Source organism: Zerene cesonia, chromosome 11 (assembly GCF_012273895.1).
Source record: "Zerene cesonia ecotype Mississippi chromosome 11, Zerene_cesonia_1.1, whole genome shotgun sequence".
NCBI lineage: Eukaryota > Metazoa > Arthropoda > Insecta > Lepidoptera > Pieridae > Zerene > Zerene cesonia.
In genome coordinates, this window is record NC_052112.1 from 929,629 (window position 1) to 937,192 (window position 7,564).

The window sequence follows — 7,564 nt, forward strand, 5'->3', positions numbered from 1 at the left end:
GACAGATTCGAAATTCAAATGTAATATTTTTTTATAATTAAGTGTAACAGTATTTATGGCCAGACTAAGTATGTATAAGGACATAGGGACAGATAGAAAAAGTCTTTGTTAAATACTATTTAGTGATATATGTTATTTATTCTTACAGCGAACTCTTCCGTGGTGTGGCTGAAGAATTGGAGAAGCGAGATATGCCATATAATGATGACAACGGAGACGGAAACGAGGAGAAAGGCGCCGAACCAGTATTACTCGGAAAGATTGACTATGACGACGAAACTTTACCGTTAAAGGATAAGAAGTCATAGACTACAAACCATAGATATTTTTTAGGTTTTTTAATTAAGTTTTACTAGTCGTACGTGAATTTTTTCAGCCAGTTTTGGTACAATAAGATTCCGATAGATTACTCAATTCGTTTCCGAACCGTTCGAGATGATGTGTTACTCTTTTAAAATAAGTAATTCCTGAAACAACCATTAATTATGCAATCGTTAACATTTTGTATAATTAATTTGTAATTAGTGATTCATTTTTCATCAATCGTTAAACGTTCTTTGCAAATGCGCGTTTTTAAATTGAAATGTTACCAGATGAAATTAATATAAGTCACATAGTCAGCTTGTAAAATAATATTAATAAGAAATATGCATTATGCGTGCTACGTGCCAAGAGTTTGTTTTGTGATTATGCCGGAGAATTGTAGGTTAATATGTTACCATATTTTGTACACGTTGATAAGAAGAGTAAAGAAAGTCGATGAACCGTGGAGACTGATGATTTATTTACATCTGTCGACGAGGATTAAGTCCCTCGCTATTTGCTCAATTAGATAAGTCGAATTGAGACTTTTCAAAATATTTGTGACGTATCGAATTTATTATAAGACGTATATTTTATTTTAAGTGAAAATTTGTAAATATTAAAGAGATCGACTGTAATATTGATATTTTATTTCGTCCCAAAATGTATGTTCATTTTGACCTTTGACAAAAGAGAAAGTTCTAGTATGACTCGAAAAACAGTTAGCTATTATGTGATTCATGGAATGCTTAGCGCGATTTAAACAATGATATTTTAATCAATTCAAATAAAATTTTACATCACTTCTCACTATAATAATAGAATAGAGAATAAGAACATATGAATAATTTTTTATCTAAAAATAGAAAAAATACTGGCAAGTTTATGAAAAGTAGTTAATTGACTAAAATGATTTAAATATGCAGTCATGTCGAGTTTAAAGACTACAAATACATTCTTAACAATATTACCAACTCGTACAAATATTACTATAGCTTTTGCACGCGGCTTCGCATGCGTTAAATTCGGAGTAGTTTAATCAATGTATAATATAAACTTGCTCATGAATCACTCTATTAAATGAAAACTCCATCATAACACGTTGCGTAGTTTTAAACATTTAAGCATTCATAGGGTCATAGGAACAGACAGAGAACGCTTTCTCTGACTGTTTTGTTTTATACTATGTAGCCAAAAAAATCAGTTTGGGTGTAATTTACAAAATTTATTCTAACATTTATGTAATTGTCATTTCATTTATGTAGCATATAATATTTAGGGACCATTTATATAATGTTTGTGGGTTTGATCTTTCGCTTCCTTAAATTTCAAAAGACGAATTTTATAAAATATATCATACAGGTATACTGAATCTTATAGAGTGAGGTAAAATCCCTACAAATATTATAAACGCAAAAGTAACGCTGTCTGTCTTTCGCCTAAACCACTAAACCAACTTTGATGAATTTTGGTATCTATCTTGATACTTATGAGAGTGCAGGCTAGGATTCCTCATCCCAAAAATTCCACGGGAACAGAAATAATGTGGGTTTTCCCTTTACAACGTGGACGAAGCCACGGGCGGAACGCTAGTTAAAAATAATGTGATGCATTACTTCTTTGTCTTTAGTATTCGATAGTTTATATAAAGACAAAATGTTTTCAAAGTTGTACTAAAAAATTATTATATCTATTTTTGGTGGTCTTATCAATTCTAAATTTTATTCTCAATTCAGAGAGATACTCATTAGATACCACATTAATCATTCTATAATTACTTGATACAGAACATACATTAAATATCTTTTTTATTTGTCTTTTGATGACGAATTGACTTGGTTTAAAAAATAAAATGTGCGATCGTAAGATAAATGATTCCAAGTTTACAGTTAACATTGATGAAGCAATAGTAATTGTTGTAATTGTTTTTAACTGTAGAATCGCCACTTTTCGCTCACTGTGGCTATTATTTCATCAAACATTTATGTAATTGTTTGCAGATTTAGAATTTAGATGTCGATGAATGCGGGTGCTTTAATTGTAAAAAATAAATTAAACTTTATTATGAAACTACGTTATCTACGCATTGTAAATAAATTTAATGTAGAATTAAATTATTTATTAACACGTTTATTCTGATGAGGACATTAATCAGTACATTTCATTTATTTTTTTAAATAACATAAAAAATAGTGAGTAGTCGTAGATAGAAACGTTATTTTATTTGTAATAGCAACACTTAAGGAACCTGGCGTTAGCGCGCGTTCATATGACAGTTCAGTGCATCTCTTTTTATTTTACGCGTCTATCATATTTATATCTCTTTTACTCAAAAGTACGGAGACCTATAGTCTGTTGCATTAATTATGTCTCTATCTTGTCAGTTTATATTTTATAGTCTGTAGCTAAGCAAAATAAATTGTAAAGTGCGCGGATCGGCCGTGTGGCTGAATTTTGTAATTTACTTCTCGTTTACTTGTTTTGTGTGTTGTTTTGGCTTAATTTTAATGTATTATTTCAATTGAATGGGACAGAAAACAGAAACTATGTCTAAGAATAATGTAACGAGAATTTAATCACGACTTTATAAACATAGTGGGAAGTAAACATTTAAGATTGGACCATTTCCATGGAAAATATCAACACAGGTTTCAACTTTGTTTGGTAAGCAATGCAAAATTGTTTTTAATTATTTATTTATTTTACTAGTGGGTCATCGTTATATCTTACTTTGCGCGTTATTAGGTAATAGTTAAATCGTGTGTCAAGTTGCATCAGTTTATATTTCAACTTTAAATGTAACAATAATGAATTTATATGTATTTACTAGAAACAGTCACGTAATTACGAAATGATTTTCATAGATGAAACTCAATTAGTATCAGTTAATGCATAAATGCTAGGCAAAGATCGAGTGCATTTCATGTGTAGAAAATAATATGTTTGATCTTAATTAAGGTTTTATTTAAAGATATTAATTTATAACAACTCTAATTGAAAAGTTTAAACAACTGTTTTATTCATATTATTTAAATTGAGATGTTGAAAGTACTTTGATTCATTACTTCATAGTTTTCAGTAATATTTTTTGAAACAGCTTCTATTTACAATGTATCTTATCCTGAGGCTATTCTCTGGTTTCGATAAAGCGTAATCTATTATTTACTATACTGAGGCCCAAACTAGATGCATACTAATATTCTATCTGTATCTGCTCTGCAGTTTTTGTGGTATAATTCTTTTCTACAAAAAAATATCATCAGTATGCCTATGGAGGTATCACTCTGGACTCTTAAATAGAAATGAAGACTTCTACTTGCTATCTAACACAAACATAATCATGCAAGTGGATTTAAAACTCAATGAGTAACAAAACCTTTAACCTATCTTTAAACTGAAAACCTAAAAAGCAATACAGTGGAATTGAGAATGTCCTTAGTTTTTAGCAGTGTCTGTTAAAATGGTAAATTAATCCATGTCATCATATATTAATATAGAGCTGAATTGATACTATAAAATATGTAATAACTCTTTTATATACATTATTCTGTGTGATATGTCATTGTACTATAATATGAGAAAAACATATTACATTGATTGATTAAATTATAGGAAGGTGTAATATTTAAATATTGCAAAGGCCCTCAGTAATTACTAGCTCCATTATATCTCTATTCGTAATAAACCAAAACTTTCCTCATATATGGGATTAATATGCATTCTAATACTATGTGTTCATACAATATATATAGTTATACTAACTGTTCAATGGCTATATTTATTGACCGTCCAACGTAATATATGTATTACAAAGGTAATTATGTAATTATATTCATAATAATTAACTGAATTCATTTTAATACTGGTTTAGATAATGTTATATTTATGGAATGAACTTAAAGACATGTTTCTATGACATTCCCAAGTAAAGCGATTCTCAGTTGGACTGATTTTTTTAGTGTGTTTACACAAACAACTCTATAGGTTTGGAACTGTTTGATTCTCTTCTTTTAGTGTTTTATAGGAAATTATTGCCATCTGGTCCCGTTGTAGAAACTGGGGTGCAAGTCTCTTCCCAAGATCATTGGTTGGGATTGGGATCTTCTGTTGACAAGATTTATTTATGTTATAAATTGATCTCGCAATATTTTATTTTAGATATATTTAATTAATAAAAAAAACCAAGCACCAGATTATCATAAAGTGCAGTATTCAAATACAGTAATGAATTTGTTTCTTATTGTGAATTTGTCATGTTATAGGGAGTAATATCTCTGATATACTGAACCAATTTCAAAAAACTTTTACCGATAGAAAGTCACATTATCTGTGACTATTAGAGGTATATTTTGAGAGGAGAAAATGTTATATAATAAATGGAACAATCCATGACGCAAAAGTTTGTATTGTAAGTAGGCTATTGAAATGGGTGTAATATAAAATTATTAATCTGTAGATTTTATTAGTATATAAAGATTTTATCTGTACATAAATGACCCGGTGTCTATAATTCTTGTGCTCATCCAATATTAAGATGACTGTTAGTTCACAGAATAGATAAACGAACTGAAATGGTTTTTTCGTAAAATATGTATTATCCAATGTATATAGCTGCACTAACCGACTCCGGCCGGGTATTTATTTACCGTGACCGAAATAATATAAAGTATCCCATCATTTAAGTTGGATCAAACGGCACACGGCGTTCAAATTCAATTAAAATCAGTTGAGTAGTTTAGCGAGTCCATCGCGGACAAACAACGCGACACGCAATTTATTTATATTAAGCTATGTAAAGTCTATCACAGGATTGTTTGTTGAAACAAAAAAAAACTGACTTCAATAAACAAATTACTATAAAATCACTCATATTAAAAACTTGACCGAAAACTTGTACCGCAGATTTTATTCGAAATCTAATGATGTCCCAACTACAACATACATGGATACTCTATCGAGCCCCTATATAACCATTTCGTAAGCACGTGCGCACATCACGGGGTCCCTGACCGCAGCATCTTTCTGGCTCTCCGCGTGTAATTTGGTCCGTCCTGCTTTAATCACCGCTAATGGTACAGGAGGTTATGATTTATTGCTCCTAGAGGATCCAGTGTACGTGGAACCCGCTGCAATCATTGTTATCACTAGCGTGTTGAGGCTGCACGGGTCTGGTTATGCTGGTCGTAGGTACGCCGGAAGGCATGAGATTTATCTAGACGTGGAATGTATTTTCGATGGAATAATTAGTTTTTTGGATACCTCTCTCTGGCTGTATAGTAATTCTAGAATAATGGCTGGGATAAAGAAACCATTTAATATTAAAACCTGAAGCAATGTTTCAAAATATTTTTCGATTATTACATGTTATTGTGCCATTGTTACTTTATTACCGTGAGATAGAATCAAAGGTTGCACATGCTTCGCCCAAACCGAATCATAATTTGTACCAACCTTAACGTAATTTGAAACAAATTTAAGCCAACTAGAATAAAGATAACCCTTTTTTTTTTTTTTTTTTACCCACGACCTACGGAGATAAAGCCGTGGGTTATGTCGGATTCGTACCGACCAAAACCCCACTGTGTTCCGTCGAGCCAATTAAGTGATGGGGTCACGGGAGTTGGTTAAAATTCGTCCGCGACCCAATAAAGATAACCTGCGCATGATTGACACGAAATTCCACACACGCTTAGATGTTTGCTAGATAAAAACTGTAACAATGACCTCGTCGCAGTTGGATTATATTTAAATCGAAATTCTTCTTTTTTGAGATGGTTACTAGTTGATCATTACTAACCGACTTCAAAAAATGCATGTTTTGTGTTTGTTCACTTTCGACTCGGTGAACGGATGTTGATGATTCCATTTTTATTGATGCCTCTCGTGGTCCCATTAAGTTTTTTATTTTTTTATTTTATTTATTTATTCACACCAAATAGAACTTACCACCATTACAGGATATTATCCTAATTCGACAGAGTTGTTTTATAAAAAAAAAGAGTAAAACAAAACTAAAAAACTATTTCATACAAAAGAGCTTTTGGTTGGGCTTTAGTTCTGTCAATACGAAGGCGAGTTATAATATTTCACCTACATATACTGTGTGCATATATTTGCCAAGTAATTTAAATAACTGCACACACTTTTCCCTTACCCCATAAAAGCGGGCAGCGCATTCACGGAGGTACTACCTTTGCGAATGTTTATGGGCGGTGGTGATCGCTTACCATCAGGCGAACCACCAGCTCAACTGCCCGCTATGACATAAAAAAAAACGCAAATCTCTCTAGTTTTAATGAACAACGATATCCTCGCGATTGACATACTTTAGAAGTGCTGTAGGCCAAGGCGACCAAGTTAAGGAGACAGCTCGAATTACCAGTTCACCTCTCCCGACCGTAATCCGTCTCAAATTTCTGTTTCCGATACACGTTTGTTCCCAATAACTTGTACAGCCTATGTTCGGGACTTTAATATTGATTATTTAAGGTTTGTTCGTTGATATGAGTTAGTTTAGTTATTTCTAGATGTAAAGATATATAGAATTTTTTAGACTAGAAAGAATGAGTGGTATAGTGAATTTTATTAATATAAATAATTGTTATTATAATATATAATATTGAAATAATGAACGATCATTGGACTATTCAAAATAATTAGTTTATATATATATGTATAAATCACGCTATCACACTAATATTATAATGTTCGTCTGTCGATCGCGCTGAAATTACAGAATGGATTTTGATGAAATTTGGTAAATAGACAGTGTATGAGCCGACTTAGGTGATAGGATACTTTTTATCCCGATTAAATGCTCCCTTTGGATAAAGCAGGGATATTGATATCCGGGCGGAGCCGGGCGTCTAGTGATCTAATAGGAAAAGTGTTTTAGTCCCACCCATTAATTTATAACTACGAGAAATCTAAATTAAAGCAAAATAAAATATGTATTCACTTAACAATTATAAGGACATACAAAATTCTTTAAATGTTATATTTTTCCCGCTTCAAGCGAAATCTGGCTTTAAAAAGTTTTCGACGTTATTATTTATCTGTTGTGTCATTGTATAGTCTGTGTTCAATAAATTATCACACGAACTCGCTTAGCTCCTTCACCTACACTGATAAAAGACTATTTGTCGTATATTTCATACCCTTCTGGGTCTAAAGCCTTTTGGGTCCTGGCAAATGCCGTTGAAGCTAATTTTTGCAAAACCTCCATACCGCCATTACAAAAACCTGATGGCACACTTGCACA